Source organism: Ambystoma mexicanum, chromosome 5q, assembly GCF_040938575.1.
Source record: "Ambystoma mexicanum isolate Mex_15411 chromosome 5q, UKY_AmexF1_1, whole genome shotgun sequence".
Taxonomy (NCBI): domain Eukaryota; kingdom Metazoa; phylum Chordata; class Amphibia; order Caudata; family Ambystomatidae; genus Ambystoma; species Ambystoma mexicanum.
The window spans coordinates 526,262,012-526,283,335 of NC_090933.1; the positions used below are offsets into that span (position 1 = coordinate 526,262,012).

At 46.3% G+C, this 21,324-nt stretch overlaps 3 non-coding genes across 3 annotated transcripts; 1 reads left to right on the forward strand and 2 right to left on the reverse strand.

Moving 5' to 3' along the window:
* Positions 1-6,331: 6,331 nt before the first annotated feature.
* Positions 6,332-6,404, reverse strand: TRNAA-AGC (transfer RNA alanine (anticodon AGC)). Its single transcript has one exon. It is a non-coding gene; the product is annotated as a tRNA-Ala (tRNA).
* A 693-nt stretch (positions 6,405-7,097) lies between these two features.
* On the forward strand, positions 7,098-7,170 carry TRNAR-CCU (transfer RNA arginine (anticodon CCU)). Its single transcript has one exon. It is a non-coding gene; the product is annotated as a tRNA-Arg (tRNA).
* Positions 7,171-14,988: 7,818 nt separating this feature from the next.
* Positions 14,989-15,061, reverse strand: TRNAA-AGC (transfer RNA alanine (anticodon AGC)). The gene has a single exon. It is a non-coding gene; the product is annotated as a tRNA-Ala (tRNA).
* Positions 15,062-21,324: the final 6,263 nt, after the last annotated feature.

Genomic DNA, 21,324 nt, shown 5'->3' on the forward strand with positions numbered 1-21,324 from the left:
GATATAAATCAAGTGGTTAAGACATTTTTATTACACCAGTATTGCATTTACAGCTGAAGTTAAACCATTAACTGTCAGCAGACCGCTTACAAATAGCACTGACAGGCCACAGTTTGATGTTAATGCTGGAAAGAGCAAAGAGATCCCAGAAGGATGTGTTTTGGGTGGGGAGGGGCAAGTAATGGGTGGAAATGGCCCCAGTGATTAGCATGGCCATGGGTAGAAAATGGTTGGGTAGATAACTAATGAACATCCAGAAGCTGTGTCCTTCCTGTCATGTCATCATCCTCCAGGCTTTAACAAAATTGAATAGTTTTTAGGTGGCGCATATTGAAAAAGGACAGGAAGAAAAGGGGGAAGGCAGTAAATAATTGAGTGGATGCAAAAAGAGAGGGTAATGGTAACTTGACTACTCTCCTGCACATGCCACTGTGCATTCAGACGAAGTACACACATATCCCGGGGTACAGGTTTCTCTCCAAGTCCACAATCCCCCACCACAGCAGATGTTCCAGTCTAGCAGTCGTTGGTAAAAGGGAATTGTCTTTGTTTAATGTCCTCGGTCTGTGTCCTCAGCAATTTCATTGCTCAACATTCCCTTTTTTTTATTTCCCAGTATGCTCCCATGGCCCCAGGCGTGGCCATTTCTTTGTCCTATAGTGTGTGCCTATGGGGCGGCATATCTATACAAAACCCGAAGGCATCCAAAGCAATGCCGGGACTGGTGATCTCAAACACTCCATCTGAGTACGTACCTTACTTGAGGGGCCCTTTGCCCTATTAACACCATAAATAGTCTGCAATTAACACATCACGGTTTGGTAAAACTATCCAAAGGGCAGCTCAAGAGACCAATGTGTTTCTACCCCAACACCTCAGTGGTCATTTCTGTTGGTATGTTAAGTCTGTCCACTCACTGACCATTTGTGTCCAAATCTCACCAGGGTCTATGCTATCCCTGAGGCCGAAACACTTCACCTCTTTAAGGACTTTGCTCATTAATCAATGAGCCATACAAACATTGCATATCAGCACAATAGTGGCATGAAAGGGGCCTCCCTCTACAATACTTAAATGATTTACTTTTTACAAGAATATAGGTGAGGAATTCGACCAAACGCATGATGAGTGTGGGCTCCCCTGGACTTTTTTTGACATTTTTAATTAAATGGATGATGGCACACTGACCTCAGGAAAATGTGTTGGGCTAATCCACAAACATTTCCGTATGCTCACATCACAACAAACTCATAGAGCTGTGTATTCTGGGTTGGACACTGCCTACAGGCACAGTCTGCCATGTCATATTTAGTTGCAATGTGACAGCAGAGGAGGGCGCAATATCATCGTAAGGCAGGGGGAGGCTAAACTTCCCCCAGCCATGGTCAACCTGCTTAACTGACAAAGGCTCCCTGCTCTTTTGTTAGGCCCTGCAGCTTACGGCAGCAATTTACATACCCACAGGGGGGTACATCAAACAGGCCACATGGGGCCTGGATGCAGAGAATAACAAAGGAGACAGGAAACTCAACAACCTTTCACATGTAAATGGGTCACCCTGAAGCCAGCTCCCTCCTCTCAGTATCGATGTCAGTGAACGGTCGTGTCTGGTTCTTTTATTGCAGCAGGCCACCCCCGATATGGGGACCCCATTCATAAGGTATGAGAATGTAGTTTGTTGCAAGAGCCAGAGAATCTGGTCTCTCAGCATCTTCAATAGCGAAATGCCGCTTTAACAGGAACCACACAGGGAGGACATTTAAATAAAGAGACAGCAGACAGGCAAATGGGTGGGACTTAGTATCACAAGGGAGTGAGCCCAGAGCTCTTTCTGTTGAGAGGAGGTTTTCGCCATATTTGTTCAGGAACACCCCTTGTTCCTGTTTTCACCCCTTTACCTTTTCCTGTTGCAAATCACTATGCTGATGACTTCACGCATACTGAAAATTGTTAGTAGGGACCCCAGGGTTGGCTCGCTAAGTTACGCTTAACCTACACCAATCACTGTGGCCCACTTAGCTTTAAAAGAGGATCAGAGACCCTCTTTAGCAGATCTGAAGACTACATAAGAAGTAGCAAGAAAAACTCATCCTTGGATCCTGGCTGAAGGTACAGGCTGCCTTACATCTTCCGCCAGTGAAGGAATGCCAGGAATTTCCAAAGAGGGAAACAATATCCCTCCTCTTAACTTCTCCTATGGAACAGGGGAAGAAAAGAACTCGGAGGACTCTCCAGCCGCTCCAGAACCGGTACCCAGCCAACACACATCATGCCCTGCTAGGCCTTTCAGCAAGATCCATGGACAAGAAGTGCCAGATGTGAACAAAAGGACAAGGTAGCACACTCCTTAGCTGTGGGTCATCCAACTTAAAGGACGACACAAGTCCATTGAATAAGCTGGGAGAAGTGCAACGACAAGCATCAATCGCCACCCGCCTTGAAGGATATTTTTTCGAACCACTCAAGTTCCTTGATTCACAACCAACTTCAACAGTGACCATTGTCAAGTCGCAGTTGCTGAAAGAAACCTGAGACGTCTCGACAAGGACTTCAGAACTGCTGATCAGCACAGAGACAATGATTCCTGAACCGGAGTTCCTGTGTAGGACAGCCTGCATACGTTCATCAAGCTTTGCTGACTGAACCGTCCTGCCGCCTGATACCGGCAGCTGACTCCCATCTCAAACTCTGTCGCAGAAGCCTGTGAAGTGTCCTGAAGCCGCTTCGACCCTGTGGAGCAACAAGAACAGCTACAGCAAAAGGTACATTCTGGTTCTATCCCCCCTGGTCCTGCCCATAAGGCCCCTTGAGACATTTTAAGATCCTTTTCTCCCCTTCTGCTGAAGCCAAGAAACCTTAATAAACTATTGCGGTTATTAACCATACCGACTACCCTCCTGTCAGTATCCAGAGTATATCCCTTTTCCTTCTTTGAAACTGTCTGTCCTCTGCATTCCTTTACAGTGTGGGTTGTATTTAGTAGTGTTATTTTACTGTCTGTTGTGCTAATAATAAAGCAGATATTTGTAATCAACTTTGACTGGACACTCCCTTTATCATTGGGTAATAATTGTATTTTTGCTGTGTTGCAACTAACCAATGATCCACAATGTTTAGAGGAGATAAGCCTGCTGTTCCATCCACGTTACCAAAATTAAACAAGGCGGTTTATAATTTTAATTGTATACTTGCTTATTCCAATCTGTTCGGATCCATTCTGGTGTATCTATCAGAGGTGTGGGCTGATTGATGGTTTAGAAACTGATATTCACCCCATGACCACTGGTACCCGGGAATTCGATTCATCATATTGGCAGCAGACGTGTCAACCTTGTTGCACTACATAGGTGATAAAATGATATACTATTGACGGAATAGTGTGATGCGACGGGATGAGTACCCGAGATAGGAAATCTGCTCCATTTGCATGTTTTGTTGGCTTGTGCAGTATGTCAAAATGATAGCCCTGTAGATGCAAGCCCCACCTGGCAATGTGTGGATGCATGCAAGTCATTGCTTTGCCATAGATGGTAGTCAGAGCTTGATGGTCAGGGTTGACCACAAATTGTTTTTCAAACAGGAACAGATGATAATGTTTGTACCCCCATGCAATGGATAGACTTTTCTGCTTGTGCATAGGCCTGTTCTGTCTGCGTGCGGCTTCACCTGGCATATGAAGCAATGCATCTGTGAGAGGCGGAATCACCTGAGTGTTGTGCCCGAATCACTCCTAGGCCTACTGGACTCGCATCGACTGTGACCATCGTGTGACTGTTGGGATTGAGGGACAACATGCAGACAGATGATACTATGGGATGGCATATTTTCTCAAACACTGACATTTTCGTGACCACATGAATTCATGATTTTTCTTGACTAGATGTTGTAGGGGTGTGCTGATGGATGCAAAATCTTGATTGTAGTGCGTGCACTAGCTGGCCAGGCCCAGGAAGGAGCGTAGTTGTGTGACACAGGATGGATGTGGTGTAGACGTTAAAGCCTTTTTTTTGACTGGGTCTTGTGTAATGCTTTTAGCTAACAAACAATTTCACAGAGTGTTTACTGAATTCACATTTTTTTGCGCTTCCGGGTGAGGTGTGCTTCTTCCAGGGCCATGCACACTGTGGAGCGTTATCATGAGATTTTTGGGACGTGCCAAATACCAGGATATTCTCACTGTTGTGTATGCAGTTTGAGATATGTCAGATTACTTTCTGTATTTCTTCTTGAAAAATCTCAACTGCTGAGGATATTCGAAACTAAGATGCCTGGAGCAGTGAAATAGTCATAGGCGTATTGGGAAGGTTATGACGTATCTGGATTCCGGGCTAAGTTCAAGTTGAAGATATCCCTTGTTTAAATCGAGTCTAGACAATATTGTGGCTCAATTTTCAAGGTGTATCATTTCCGCTGCATTGTGGGATGGTGTCTTTCTTTTTATAATTTAGTTTGGTGCTCTTATATCTACACAAAGTTGACTGCGTTAATCTGAATCTTTTGTTGGCACAGGGATGATGGGGAGGTCCATGGTCTGGGACGATGCTAATAACGAGCTTAGTTTGCCTTCGATTTGACATTGTGTGTTGATCGAGATACCCTGTTGTGCTGTCGGTTTGATGGATTGAATCATGTGTTGATTGACATGACAGTTTAAATTTGTTTTAACTTCCCCATGTTTTAAAATAACATCACGTCTTTTTTCGTGCATTGTCTATCTGATGGCTTGCCATCGACTGGTATACACCGTGCAGCAGCACCATCTGTAGTGCATTCATGCCAACCCTCCTGATTTATGGCGGAGACTGTTTTTTTCTATCCAAAATATTGCTCTTTTTTTTTACTGTCTTCCTCCTAAAATAATTCTACCCCAATGCAATCCAATCAGAATATTCAGTTCTCCCGATTTTATTGACAAAATCTCCCTCCCACGTGCTCCATGTGTGGCAGTGCTGTTTTAAAACTTAGAATGCAACCACAGCTAGCATCTATCTGGATGATGTGTTGTGTTGGTGTGCAGTAGCAATGTTGGACTGTGCTCAATTGCTGTGGCATTTCACCTGCGGAATGATGCATCCAATTTACTCAATGAGAGCGGCCTGGTCTTGAGAGCATGTATTTTTCTGCTTGCTCTGTGTGCATAGCGGGGCTAACCCCTACTCCTTGGCCCCTTACATCATATCAGTAACATGCATAAAATTTCCTGCTTGCCCCAATGATAGAGTCGGAGATATTCTGAAAGTTGGAAACATATATAACATTTTATTGGAAAAAACATATGGTCGCATAATTTGGAATCATCTTATGGGGGCGCCCCCCCCACCCCCACCCCTGCTCAGGTCTTATGACTGCCTGGCACCAACCATGGTCCTTAGCCGGGTGGCTCTGCCAATCCCGCCTTACAAAGTCCCATGTCCAAAAGACTGTGAGCCATCTCACACCATTCCGTTCTTGCGAGAACGGCCTGCCCTGGATTCCACTGCTGCCAGGGCTAGATGAGAGGTCTTGCGCTCTCCACCCCTGGCTATTTAAGCCCCCGAAGGTGCAGGCCGTTTCCGGCTGGACCCTCTGGGGGCACCCTGACTGCCTCCTCCCTAGAGGAGGCGAGTCCACGCAGGGGGCAGCCAGAGGGGCGGCCCGCTATGTGAGCTGCGTCTCTAGCGCCCCCTGCGTGGGCTGGCGCATCTGCCTATCTTTTAAGTGAGGGAGGCCATCTTTGAGACGTTGGAGGATTTCGCTTTGGATCTTGTCTTGGGAACTCTACGTGTTGAGTTTCTTCTCCCTTGATGGTGTCATGTTTGTTTGAGGTGCTCAGCACCGATCTAAAATTATCCTCTCTCCAACAGGCGTGCAGGATTGCCCGAATGCCGGGCAAAGTCTTTCACTAGGGAAGTCATACCCATGTCAGGCTGTTCTTTTAGCACTTGTTTCCTGTGTTTCATCAGCAGTAGAGATTTGATGTAAAGGCAGGGGGGGGTTACTTAAAATAGTTGAGCGCCCTCTAATGCAAGAGAGGTCACGTGAGGTGCGCAACCTACCTACATTTCGACAGGGTGATGGGTGGTGGCAGGGCAGAGGGGTGGGGGCTGACTCTTCAAATGTTGGGAGAGGTGCTAACTTCAGAGATGGTGGCGGAGGGGCAAAAGATCTGTTACTATTCTGGTGCATAAGCAATGTTAAAATCTGTACTTAAAATCTGACTTTTTGGGATAGTAGAAAATGGACGGAAGACTTTTGGGATGATAGTAAGCACCCTGAAGCAAGCAGCGCATGCCTCATTTGGGAGAATTTGAGTTTTGAATAAAATAGTCAAATGGAAGAAAAAGTGTCTTGCTGGAGAATGCGGGCATCGATCCCGCTACCTCTCGCATGCTAAGCGAGCGCTCTACCATCTGAGCTAATTCCCCTCCTCCACGAAGGCTCTCGATACACTGCTTCAGAGCTGAAGCACAGTCTCCTGCTCACACTTGCTTGCTGTCCAGGGACCTGTAGTGCATAAAGCCCTTTCTCTTCATCTGCCGCAGGGGAAATCACAATCTCACCCCTTTGCCCAAAACAAAATACCTTCAGTGGAGCTACAAGTAAAGCTGCAGATGGCCATCCATTGCAATGAGGATTGGCCAACCAGGTATTAATAGCAGAGTGACTCCACTCCCACGCCCTTTCACGCTGGACCTGCGCTTGTGATCAAGAGGCTGCACACCAACCCCAGAGACCCGAGAGCCCAATTGAAAAGGTGCTTGCTTCTCACTTCATTTCTCTCGCTATTTCTTGCTGTTTTAGGCCGCTGACACGCCGCCTGCAGCCAAAGGACCAGCGCTGGAGTGCCCTTTGTCATTTTTACCAGCTGGCCATATTTTACAATCGAGCGTCAGAATACCAAACAGGTAAGAGTTAGGTCTGGGAATTGAGTCCACTTTCCATCGTGTGTCCCATAAAGCGGAAGTGTCCAGCCGAGTGCAAGCAGGTGCCTTTTGCCCGCGTGTGCTGGGACACTGCAGCTTTGGACGTGAGCCAACTTGCCCTTTTCAGTGGGCCAGTACCTGTGACTCCAGTGAGAGAAGAGGAAAAGAAAGAACTTTCCCTTTCTCTGTCGAGTGGCCCCAGTGGCCTAATGGATAAGGCACTGGCCTCCTAAGCCAGGGATTGTGGGTTCGAGTCCCATCCGGGGTGGTTCGTGGCATTTTGTTCACACTTCTGCTAAAGCATGCAAAAGGTTTTTGCGGTAGTAGGGGGAGGGCGCAGGCTAGTACTTTGCTGGGCGCTGTGAAGTCCAGAACGTGCTCTGCTGGTAGCAGACTTTAAATGCCGGGAGACTGCAGAGTGTAGCAACCCCTCATGTCAGCAAAGAGACACAGATGAGTGGTAAGAAAGACAGGGAAAATATGCTTTCTGGAATCTGAGCTCCGGCAGACAGGGCTCACTCTTCTGCCAGCTGCGACCTGCTCCGATGAAAACGAAATAAAAGAGCAAAGGCTGCGCACTTTGAACCAATTATTCGAAGCATCGTATTGAAATGAAATAAAAGGTTAACAGCCCTGGGTGGCATCAAAGTGGAATTTCCTGAATATGTCACCAATGCCATGCAATGCGCCTGTTGCCGGCCCTCGCGCGGATGACTCTTTGGGATAGCAGAAAGTGGACGGAAGACTTTTAGGATGATAGTAAAAAAAACCCAGAAGCGAGCACATGCCTTTATTTGCGACGATTGGTGAGTTTTGAATAAAATAGTGAAAATGAAGAAAAAGCGTCTTGCTGGAGAATGCGGGCATCGATCCCGCTACCTCTCGCATGCTAAGCGAGCGCTCTACCATCTGAGCTATTTCCCCTTCCTGTTAAGAGGCACCTAGTTTCTCTTCCTGGTTGTCGAATAGCACATTACTCTGTGAACTCACAGATGACAGTTGACTGCACTGAGGTCTTCATAGGAGCACATGTAGCCCTTTTCTAAGTATCCCCTTCCACAGACAGGAAGTGCCTGTGCACGTCACACAAGGCAATGCTGCAGCCAGTCCTCTGCTAGTTGCACTGCACTGCCACGACTATAAATCCCATGTGTTCTATTTTGGAAGCACTGCCGAAGCGGACCGACAATCGGGGCAAATAAAACCTAACGTGGAAGAAAGACTTCAAGCGGAAAAAGTTGCTCCATATCTATAAGGAGTGTGAGACAATGTTTAAGGCGATCCTTGAAATATATTGATATCAATGCCTTCTAATGATTCGTATGCTGTTTTCTCTTTTCCCAAATGATAAACGCACCGTGTTTATCCTTATTATGGTCAAATGCGTTCTCCGTAGCCGTTCACACCAGAATTGCTAAGGAAAGTAAAAAAGGATAAAAGAAGAAAAAGTACACATTGTATCGGGCACTGCCACAATGGTACAAACCTGCACATTGGACCTAGGCACATTGGTGGCGGCAGAGGGCACAATCCCGGACAAAAAAAAGTTTTTTGGGGTTGCAGGGGTGTCCCCCGCATGTTCCATGTAATAATGTCTCTGCAAAAAACAGCAATTTTCCAGGGACTTATTTGCATGGCAGCATTTTTGCGGGGACATTATCACATGGAACCGATAACAGTGCCTGTGGCAACTGCCTATACCCAAGTCAAGCCTGTTGGCTTTTCCATTGCTTGTTTTAACACTTCAGTGCAAGGAACAGATATAAATCAAGTGGTTAAGACATTTTTATTACACCAGTATTGCATTTACAGCTGAAGTTAAACCATTAACTGTCAGCAGACCGCTTACAAATAGCACTGACAGGCCACAGTTTGATGTTAATGCTGGAAAGAGCAAAGAGATCCCAGAAGGATGTGTTTTGGGTGGGGAGGGGCAAGTAATGGGTGGAAATGGCCCCAGTGATTAGCATGGCCATGGGTAGAAAATGGTTGGGTAGATAACTAATGAACATCCAGAAGCTGTGTCCTTCCTGTCATGTCATCATCCTCCAGGCTTTAACAAAATTGAATAGTTTTTAGGTGGCGCATATTGAAAAAGGACAGGAAGAAAAGGGGGAAGGCAGTAAATAATTGAGTGGATGCAAAAAGAGAGGGTAATGGTAACTTGACTACTCTCCTGCACATGCCACTGTGCATTCAGACGAAGTACACACATATCCCGGGGTACAGGTTTCTCTCCAAGTCCACAATCCCCCACCACAGCAGATGTTCCAGTCTAGCAGTCGTTGGTAAAAGGGAATTGTCTTTGTTTAATGTCCTCGGTCTGTGTCCTCAGCAATTTCATTGCTCAACATTCCCTTGTTTTTATTTCCCAGTATGCTCCCATGGCCCCAGGCGTGGCCATTTCTTTGTCCTATAGTGTGTGCCTATGGGGCGGCATATCTATACAAAACCCGAAGGCATCCAAAGCAATGCCGGGACTGGTGATCTCAAACACTCCATCGGAGTACGTACCTTACTTGAGGGGCCCTTTGCCCTATTAACACCATAAATAGTCTGCAATTAACACATCACGGTTTGGTAAAACTATCCAAAGGGCAGCTCAAGAGACCAATGTGTTTCTACCCCAACACCTCAGTGGTCATTTCTGTTGGTATGTTAAGTCTGTCCACTCACTGACCATTTGTGTCCAAATCTCACCAGGGTCTATGCTATCCCTGAGGCCGAAACACTTCACCTCTTTAAGGACTTTGCTCATTAATCAATGAGCCATACAAACATTGCATATCAGCACAATGGTGGCATGAAAGGGGCCTCCCTCTACAATACTTAAATGATTTACTTTTTACAAGAATATAGGTGAGGAATTCGACCAAACGCATGATGAGTGTGGGCTCCCCTGGACTTTTTTTGACATTTTTAATTAAATGGATGATGGCACACTGACCTCAGGAAAATGTGTTGGGCTAATCCACAAACATTTCCGTATGCTCACATCACAACAAACTCATAGAGCTGTGTATTCTGGGTTGGACACTGCCTACAGGCACAGTCTGCCATGTCATATTTAGTTGCAATGTGACAGCAGAGGAGGGCGCAATATCATCGTAAGGCAGGGGGAGGCTAAACTTCCCCCAGCCATGGTCAACCTGCTTAACTGACAAAGGCTCCCTGCTCTTTTGTTAGGCCCTGCAGCTTACGGCAGCAATTTACATACCCACAGGGGGGTACATCAAACAGGCCACATGGGGCCTGGATGCAGAGAATAACAAAGGAGACAGGAAACTCAACAACCTTTCACATGTAAATGGGTCACCCTGAAGCCAGCTCCCTCCTCTCAGTATCGATGTCAGTGAACGGTCGTGTCTGGTTCTTTTATTGCAGCAGGCCACCCCCGATATGGGGACCCCATTCATAAGGTATGAGAATGTAGTTTGTTGCAAGAGCCAGAGAATCTGGTCTCTCAGCATCTTCAATAGCGAAATGCCGCTTTAACAGGAACCACACAGGGAGGACATTTAAATAAAGAGACAGCAGACAGGCAAATGGGTGGGACTTAGTATCACAAGGGAGTGAGCCCAGAGCTCTTTCTGTTGAGAGGAGGTTTTCGCCATATTTGTTCAGGAACACCCCTTGTTCCTGTTTTCACCCCTTTACCTTTTCCTGTTGCAAATCACTATGCTGATGACTTCACGCATACTGAAAATTGTTAGTAGGGACCCCAGGGTTGGCTCGCTAAGTTACGCTTAACCTACACCAATCACTGTGGCCCACTTAGCTTTAAAAGAGGATCAGAGACCCTCTTTAGCAGATCTGAAGACTACATAAGAAGTAGCAAGAAAAACTCATCCTTGGATCCTGGCTGAAGGTACAGGCTGCCTTACATCTTCCGCCAGTGAAGGAATGCCAGGAATTTCCAAAGAGGGAAACAATATCCCTCCTCTTAACTTCTCCTATGGAACAGGGGAAGAAAAGAACTCGGAGGACTCTCCAGCCGCTCCAGAACTGGTACCCAGCCAACACACATCATGCCCTGCTAGGCCTTTCAGCAAGATCCATGGACAAGAAGTGCCAGATGTGAACAAAAGGACAAGGTAGCACACTCCTTAGCTGTGGGTCATCCACCTTAAAGGACGACACAAGTCCATTGAATAAGCTGGGAGAAGTGCAACGACAAGCATCAATCGCCACCCGCCTTGAAGGATATTTTTTCGAACCACTCAAGTTCCTTGATTCACAACCAACTTCAACAGTGACCATTGTCAAGTCGCAGTTGCTGAAAGAAACCTGAGACGTCTCGACAAGGACTTCAGAACTGCTGATCAGCACAGAGACAATGATTCCTGAACCGGAGTTCCTGTGTAGGACAGCCTGCATACGTTCATCAAGCTTTGCTGACTGAACCGTCCTGCCGCCTGATACCGGCAGCTGACTCCCATCTCAAACTCTGTCGCAGAAGCCTGTGAAGTGTCCTGAAGCCGCTTCGACCCTGTGGAGCAACAAGAACAGCTACAGCAAAAGGTACATTCTGGTTCTATCCCCCCTGGTCCTGCCCATAAGGCCCCTTGAGACATTTTAAGATCCTTTTCTCCCCTTCTGCTGAAGCCAAGAAACCTTAATAAACTATTGCGGTTATTAACCATACCGACTACCCTCCTGTCAGTATCCAGAGTATATCCCTTTTCCTTCTTTGAAACTGTCTGTCCTCTGCATTCCTTTACAGTGTGGGTTGTATTTAGTAGTGTTATTTTACTGTCTGTTGTGCTAATAATAAAGCAGATATTTGTAATCAACTTTGACTGGACACTCCCTTTATCATTGGGTAATAATTGTATTTTTGCTGTGTTGCAACTAACCAATGATCCACAATGTTTAGAGGAGATAAGCCTGCTGTTCCATCCACGTTACCAAAATTAAACAAGGCGGTTTATAATTTTAATTGTATACTTGCTTATTCCAATCTGTTCGGATCCATTCTGGTGTATCTATCAGAGGTGTGGGCTGATTGATGGTTTAGAAACTGATATTCACCCCATGACCACTGGTACCCGGGAATTCGATTCATCATATTGGCAGCAGACGTGTCAACCTTGTTGCACTACATAGGTGATAAAATGATATACTATTGACGGAATAGTGTGATGCGACGGGATGAGTACCCGAGATAGGAAATCTGCTCCATTTGCATGTTTTGTTGGCTTGTGCAGTATGTCAAAATGATAGCCCTGTAGATGCAAGCCCCACCTGGCAATGTGTGGATGCATGCAAGTCATTGCTTTGCCATAGATGGTAGTCAGAGCTTGATGGTCAGGGTTGACCACAAATTGTTTTTCAAACAGGAACAGATGATAATGTTTGTACCCCCATGCAATGGATAGACTTTTCTGCTTGTGCATAGGCCTGTTCTGTCTGCGTGCGGCTTCACCTGGCATATGAAGCAATGCATCTGTGAGAGGCGGAATCACCTGAGTGTTGTGCCCGAATCACTCCTAGGCCTACTGGACTCGCATCGACTGTGACCATCGTGTGACTGTTGGGATTGAGGGACAACATGCAGACAGATGATACTATGGGATGGCATATTTTCTCAAACACTGACATTTTCGTGACCACATGAATTCATGATTTTTCTTGACTAGATGTTGTAGGGGTGTGCTGATGGATGCAAAATCTTGATTGTAGTGCGTGCACTAGCTGGCCAGGCCCAGGAAGGAGCGTAGTTGTGTGACACAGGATGGATGTGGTGTAGACGTTAAAGCCTTTTTTTTGACTGGGTCTTGTGTAATGCTTTTAGCTAACAAACAATTTCACAGAGTGTTTACTGAATTCACATTTTTTTGCGCTTCCGGGTGAGGTGTGCTTCTTCCAGGGCCATGCACACTGTGGAGCGTTATCATGAGATTTTTGGGACGTGCCAAATACCAGGATATTCTCACTGTTGTGTATGCAGTTTGAGATATGTCAGATTACTTTCTGTATTTCTTCTTGAAAAATCTCAACTGCTGAGGATATTCGAAACTAAGATGCCTGGAGCAGTGAAATAGTCATAGGCGTATTGGGAAGGTTATGACGTATCTGGATTCCGGGCTAAGTTCAAGTTGAAGATATCCCTTGTTTAAATCGAGTCTAGACAATATTGTGGCTCAATTTTCAAGGTGTATCATTTCCGCTGCATTGTGGGATGGTGTCTTTCTTTTTATAATTTAGTTTGGTGCTCTTATATCTACACAAAGTTGACTGCGTTAATCTGAATCTTTTGTTGGCACAGGGATGATGGGGAGGTCCATGGTCTGGGACGATGCTAATAACGAGCTTAGTTTGCCTTCGATTTGACATTGTGTGTTGATCGAGATACCCTGTTGTGCTGTCGGTTTGATGGATTGAATCATGTGTTGATTGACATGACAGTTTAAATTTGTTTTAACTTCCCCATGTTTTAAAATAACATCACGTCTTTTTTCGTGCATTGTCTATCTGATGGCTTGCCATCGACTGGTATACACCGTGCAGCAGCACCATCTGTAGTGCATTCATGCCAACCCTCCTGATTTATGGCGGAGACTGTTTTTTTCTATCCAAAATATTGCTCTTTTTTTTTTACTGTCTTCCTCCTAAAATAATTCTACCCCAATGCAATCCAATCAGAATATTCAGTTCTCCCGATTTTATTGACAAAATCTCCCTCCCACGTGCTCCATGTGTGGCAGTGCTGTTTTAAAACTTAGAATGCAACCACAGCTAGCATCTATCTGGATGATGTGTTGTGTTGGTGTGCAGTAGCAATGTTGGACTGTGCTCAATTGCTGTGGCATTTCACCTGCGGAATGATGCATCCAATTTACTCAATGAGAGCGGCCTGGTCTTGAGAGCATGTATTTTTCTGCTTGCTCTGTGTGCATAGCGGGGCTAACCCCTACTCCTTGGCCCCTTACATCATATCAGTAACATGCATAAAATTTCCTGCTTGCCCCAATGATAGAGTCGGAGATATTCTGAAAGTTGGAAACATATATAACATTTTATTGGAAAAAACATATGGTCGCATAATTTGGAATCATCTTATGGGGGCGCCCCCCCCCACCCCTGCTCAGGTCTTATGACTGCCTGGCACCAACCATGGTCCTTAGCCGGGTGGCTCTGCCAATCCCGCCTTACAAAGTCCCATGTCCAAAAGACTGTGAGCCATCTCACACCATTCCGTTCTTGCGAGAACGGCCTGCCCTGGATTCCACTGCTGCCAGGGCTAGATGAGAGGTCTTGCGCTCTCCACCCCTGGCTATTTAAACCCCCGAAGGTGCAGGCCGTTTCCGGCTGGACCCTCTGGGGGCACCCTGACTGCCTCCTCCCTAGAGGAGGCGAGTCCACGCAGGGGGCAGCCAGAGGGGCGGCCCGCTATGTGAGCTGCGTCTCTAGCGCCCCCTGCGTGGGCTGGCGCATCTGCCTATCTTTTAAGTGAGGGAGGCCATCTTTGAGACGTTGGAGGATTTCGCTTTGGATCTTGTCTTGGGAACTCTACGTGTTGAGTTTCTTCTCCCTTGATGGTGTCATGTTTGTTTGAGGTGCTCAGCACCGATCTAAAATTATCCTCTCTCCAACAGGCGTGCAGGATTGCCCGAATGCCGGGCAAAGTCTTTCACTAGGGAAGTCATACCCATGTCAGGCTGTTCTTTTAGCACTTGTTTCCTGTGTTTCATCAGCAGTAGAGATTTGATGTAAAGGCAGGGGGGGGTTACTTAAAATAGTTGAGCGCCCTCTAATGCAAGAGAGGTCACGTGAGGTGCGCAACCTACCTACATTTCGACAGGGTGATGGGTGGTGGCAGGGCAGAGGGGTGGGGGCTGACTCTTCAAATGTTGGGAGAGGTGCTAACTTCAGAGATGGTGGCGGAGGGGCAAAAGATCTGTTACTATTCTGGTGCATAAGCAATGTTAAAATCTGTACTTAAAATCTGACTTTTTGGGATAGTAGAAAATGGACGGAAGACTTTTGGGATGATAGTAAGCACCCTGAAGCAAGCAGCGCATGCCTCATTTGGGAGAATTTGAGTTTTGAATAAAATAGTCAAATGGAAGAAAAAGTGTCTTGCTGGAGAATGCGGGCATCGATCCCGCTACCTCTCGCATGCTAAGCGAGCGCTCTACCATCTGAGCTAATTCCCCTCCTCCACGAAGGCTCTCGATACACTGCTTCAGAGCTGAAGCACAGTCTCCTGCTCACACTTGCTTGCTGTCCAGGGACCTGTAGTGCATAAAGCCCTTTCTCTTCATCTGCCGCAGGGGAAATCACAATCTCACCCCTTTGCCCAAAACAAAATACCTTCAGTGGAGCTACAAGTAAAGCTGCAGATGGCCATCCATTGCAATGAGGATTGGCCAACCAGGTATTAATAGCAGAGTGACTCCACTCCCACGCCCTTTCACGCTGGACCTGCGCTTGTGATCAAGAGGCTGCACACCAGTCCCAGAGACCCGAGAGCCCAATTGAAAAGGTGCTTGCTTCTCACTTCATTTCTCTCGCTATTTCTTGCTGTTTTAGGCCGCTGACAAGCCGCCTGCAGCCAAAGGACCAGCGCTGGAGTGCCCTTTGTCATTTTTACCAGCTGGCCATATTTTACAATCGAGCGTCAGAATACCAAACAGGTAAGAGTTAGGTCTGGGAATTGAGTCCACTTTCCATCGTGTGTCCCATAAAGCGGAAGTGTCCAGCCGAGTGCAAGCAGGTGCCTTTTGCCCGCGTGTGCTGGGACACTGCAGCTTTGGACGTGAGCCAACTTGCCCTTTTCAGTGGGCCAGTACCCGTGACTCCAGTGAGAGAAGAGGAAAAGAAAGAACTTTCCCCTTCTCTGTCGAGCCAGGGATTGTGGGTTCGAGTCCCATCTGGGGTGGTTCGTGGCATTTTGTTCACACTTCTGCTAAAGCATGCAAAAGGTTTTTGCGGTAGTAGGGGGAGGGCGCAGGCTAGTACTTTGCTGGGCGCTGTGAAGTCCAGAACGTGCTCTGCTGGTAGCAGACTTTAAATGCCGGGAGACTGCAGAGTGTAGCAACCCCTCATGTCAGCGAAGAGACACAGATGAGTGGTAAGAAAGACAGGGAAAATATGCTTTCTGGAATCTGAGCTCCTGCAGACAGGGCTCACTCTTCTGCCAGCTCCGACCTGCTCCGATGAAAACGAAATAAAAGAGCAAAGGCTGCGCACTTTGAACCAATTATTCGAAGCATCGTATTGAAATGAAATAAAAGGTTAACAGCCCTGGGTGGCATCAAAGTGGAATTTCCTGAATATGTCACCAATGCCATGCAATGCGCCTGTTGCCGGCCCTCGCGCGGATGACTCTTTGGGATAGCAGAAAGTGGACGGAAGACTTTTAGGATGATAGTAAAAAAAACCCAGAAGCGAGCACATGCCTTTATTTGCGACGATTGGTGAGTTTTGAATAAAATAGTGAAAATGAAGAAAAAGCGTCTTGCTGGAGAATGCGGGCATCGATCCCGCTACCTCTCGCACGTAAGCGAGCGCTCTACCATCTGAGCTAATTCCCCTTCCTGTTAAGAGGTACCTAGTTTCTCTTCCTGGTTGTCGAATAGCACATTACTCTGTGAACTCACAGATGACAGTTGACTGCACTGAGGTCTTCATAGGAGCACATGTAGCCCTTTTCTAAGTATCCCCTTCCACAGACAGGAAGTGCCTGTGCACGTCACACAAGGCAATGCTGCAGCCAGTCCTCTGCTAGTTGCACTGCACTGCCACGACTATAAATCCCATGTGTTCTATTTTGGAAGCACTGCCGAAGCGGACCGACAATCGGGGCAAATAAAACCTAACGTGGAAGAAAGACTTCAAGCGGAAAAAGTTGCTCCATATCTATAAGGAGTGTGAGACAATGTTTAAGGCGATCCTTGAAATATATTGATATCAATGCCTTCTAATGATTCGTATGCTGTTTTCTCTTTTCCCAAATGATAAACGCACCGTGTTTATCCTTATTATGGTCAAATGCGTTCTCCGTAGCCGTTCACACCAGAATTGCTAAGGAAAGTAAAAAAGGATAAAAGAAGAAAAAGTACACATTGTATCGGGCACTGCCACAATGGTACAAACCTGCACATTGGACCTAGGCACATTGGTGGCGGCAGAGGGCACAATCCCGGACAAAAAAAAGTTTTTTGGGGTTGCAGGGGTGTCCCCCGCATGTTCCATGTAATAATGTCTCTGCAAAAAACAGCAATTTTCCAGGGACTTATTTGCATGGCAGCATTTTTGCGGGGACATTATCACATGGAACCGATAACAGTGCCTGTGGCAACTGCCTATACCCAAGTCAAGCCTGTTGGCTTTTCCATTGCTTGTTTTAACACTTCAGTGCAAGGAACAGATATAAATCAAGTGGTTAAGACATTTTTATTACACCAGTATTGCATTTACAGCTGAAGTTAAACCATTAACTGTCAGCAGACCGCTTACAAATAGCACTGACAGGCCACAGTTTGATGTTAATGCTGGAAAGAGCAAAGAGATCCCAGAAGGATGTGTTTTGGGTGGGGAGGGGCAAGTAATGGGTGGAAATGGCCCCAGTGATTAGCATGGCCATGGGTAGAAAATGGTTGGGTAGATAACTAATGAACATCCAGAAGCTGTGTCCTTCCTGTCATGTCATCATCCTCCAGGCTTTAACAAAATTGAATAGTTTTTAGGTGGCGCATATTGAAAAAGGACAGGAAGAAAAGGGGGAAGGCAGTAAATAATTGAGTGGATGCAAAAAGAGAGGGTAATGGTAACTTGACTACTCTCCTGCACATGCCACTGTGCATTCAGACGAAGTACACACATATCCCGGGGTACAGGTTTCTCTCCAAGTCCACAATCCCCCACCACAGCAGATGTTCCAGTCTAGCAGTCGTTGGTAAAAGGGAATTGTCTTTGTTTAATGTCCTCGGTCTGTGTCCTCAGCAATTTCATTGCTCAACATTCCCTTGTTTTTATTTCCCAGTATGCTCCCATGGCCCCAGGCGTGGCCATTTCTTTGTCCTATAGTGTGTGCCTATGGGGCGGCATATCTATACAAAACCCGAAGGCATCCAAAGCAATGCCGGGACTGGTGATCTCAAACACTCCATCGGAGTACGTACCTTACTTGAGGGGCCCTTTGCCCTATTAACACCATAAATAGTCTGCAATTAACACATCACGGTTTGGTAAAACTATCCAAAGGGCAGCTCAAGAGACCAATGTGTTTCTACCCCAACACCTCAGTGGTCATTTCTGTTGGTATGTTAAGTCTGTCCACTCACTGACCATTTGTGTCCAAATCTCACCAGGGTCTATGCTATCCCTGAGGCCGAAACACTTCACCTCTTTAAGGACTTTGCTCATTAATCAATGAGCCATACAAACATTGCATATCAGCACAATGGTGGCATGAAAGGGGCCTCCCTCTACAATACTTAAATGATTTACTTTTTACAAGAATATAGGTGAGGAATTCGACCAAACGCATGATGAGTGTGGGCTCCCCTGGACTTTTTTTGACATTTTTAATTAAATGGATGATGGCACACTGACCTCAGGAAAATGTGTTGGGCTAATCCACAAACATTTCCGTATGCTCACATCACAACAAACTCATAGAGCTGTGTATTCTGGGTTGGACACTGCCTACAGGCACAGTCTGCCATGTCATATTTAGTTGCAATGTGACAGCAGAGGAGGGCGCAATATCATCGTAAGGCAGGGGGAGGCTAAACTTCCCCCAGCCATGGTCAACCTGCTTAACTGACAAAGGCTCCCTGCTCTTTTGTTAGGCCCTGCAGCTTACGGCAGCAATTTACATACCCACAGGGGGGTACATCAAACAGGCCACATGGGGCCTGGATGCAGAGAATAACAAAGGAGACAGGAAACTCAACAACCTTTCACATGTAAATGGGTCACCCTGAAGCCAGCTCCCTCCTCTCAGTATCGATGTCAGTGAACGGTCGTGTCTGGTTCTTTTATTGCAGCAGGCCACCCCCGATATGGGGACCCCATTCATAAGGTATGAGAATGTAGTTTGTTGCAAGAGCCAGAGAATCTGGTCTCTCAGCATCTTCAATAGCGAAATGCCGCTTTAACAGGAACCACACAGGGAGGACATTTAAATAAAGAGACAGCAGACAGGCAAATGGGTGGGACTTAGTATCACAAGGGAGTGAGCCCAGAGCTCTTTCTGTTGAGAGGAGGTTTTCGCCATATTTGTTCAGGAACACCCCTTGTTCCTGTTTTCACCCCTTTACCTTTTCCTGTTGCAAATCACTATGCTGATGACTTCACGCATACTGAAAATTGTTAGTAGGGACCCCAGGGTTGGCTCGCTAAGTTACGCTTAACCTACACCAATCACTGTGGCCCACTTAGCTTTAAAAGAGGATCAGAGACCCTCTTTAGCAGATCTGAAGACTACATAAGAAGTAGCAAGAAAAACTCATCCTTGGATCCTGGCTGAAGGTACAGGCTGCCTTACATCTTCCGCCAGTGAAGGAATGCCAGGAATTTCCAAAGAGGGAAACAATATCCCTCCTCTTAACTTCTCCTATGGAACAGGGGAAGAAAAGAACTCGGAGGACTCTCCAGCCGCTCCAGAACTGGTACCCAGCCAACACACATCATGCCCTGCTAGGCCTTTCAGCAAGATCCATGGACAAGAAGTGCCAGATGTGAACAAAAGGACAAGGTAGCACACTCCTTAGCTGTGGGTCATCCACCTTAAAGGACGACACAAGTCCATTGAATAAGCTGGGAGAAGTGCAACGACAAGCATCAATCGCCACCCGCCTTGAAGGATATTTTTTCGAACCACTCAAGTTCCTTGATTCACAACCAACTTCAACAGTGACCATTGTCAAGTCGCAGTTGCTGAAAGAAACCTGAGACGTCTCGACAAGGACTTCAGAACTGCTGATCAGCACAGAGACAATGATTCCTGAACCGGAGTTCCTGTGTAGGACAGCCTGCATACGTTCATCAAGCTTTGCTGACTGAACCGTCCTGCCGCCTGATACCGGCAGCTGACTCCCATCTCAAACTCTGTCGCAGAAGCCTGTGAAGTGTCCTGAAGCCGCTTCGACCCTGTGGAGCAACAAGAACAGCTACAGCAAAAGGTACATTCTGGTTCTATCCCCCCTGGTCCTGCCCATAAGGCCCCTTGAGACATTTTAAGATCCTTTTCTCCCCTTCTGCTGAAGCCAAGAAACCTTAATAAACTATTGCGGTTATTAACCATACCGACTACCCTCCTGTCAGTATCCAGAGTATATCCCTTTTCCTTCTTTGAAACTGTCTGTCCTCTGCATTCCTTTACAGTGTGGGTTGTATTTAGTAGTGTTATTTTACTGTCTGTTGTGCTAATAATAAAGCAGATATTTGTAATCAACTTTGACTGGACACTCCCTTTATCATTGGGTAATAATTGTATTTTTGCTGTGTTGCAACTAACCAATGATCCACAATGTTTAGAGGAGATAAGCCTGCTGTTCCATCCACGTTACCAAAATTAAACAAGGCGGTTTATAATTTTAATTGTATACTTGCTTATTCCAATCTGTTCGGATCCATTCTGGTGTATCTATCAGAGGTGTGGGCTGATTGATGGTTTAGAAACTGATATTCACCCCATGACCACTGGTACCCGGGAATTCGATTCATCATATTGGCAGCAGACGTGTCAACCTTGTTGCACTACATAGGTGATAAAATGATATACTATTGACGGAATAGTGTGATGCGACGGGATGAGTACCCGAGATAGGAAATCTGCTCCATTTGCATGTTTTGTTGGCTTGTGCAGTATGTCAAAATGATAGCCCTGTAGATGCAAGCCCCACCTGGCAATGTGTGGATGCATGCAAGTCATTGCTTTGCCATAGATGGTAGTCAGAGCTTGATGGTCAGGGTTGACCACAAATTGTTTTTCAAACAGGAACAGATGATAATGTTTGTACCCCCATGCAATGGATAGACTTTTCTGCTTGTGCATAGGCCTGTTCTGTCTGCGTGCGGCTTCACCTGGCATATGAAGCAATGCATCTGTGAGAGGCGGAATCACCTGAGTGTTGTGCCCGAATCACTCCTAGGCCTACTGGACTCGCATCGACTGTGACCATCGTGTGACTGTTGGGATTGAGGGACAACATGCAGACAGATGATACTATGGGATGGCATATTTTCTCAAACACTGACATTTTCGTGACCACATGAATTCATGATTTTTCTTGACTAGATGTTGTAGGGGTGTGCTGATGGATGCAAAATCTTGATTGTAGTGCGTGCACTAGCTGGCCAGGCCCAGGAAGGAGCGTAGTTGTGTGACACAGGATGGATGTGGTGTAGACGTTAAAGCCTTTTTTTTGACTGGGTCTTGTGTAATGCTTTTAGCTAACAAACAATT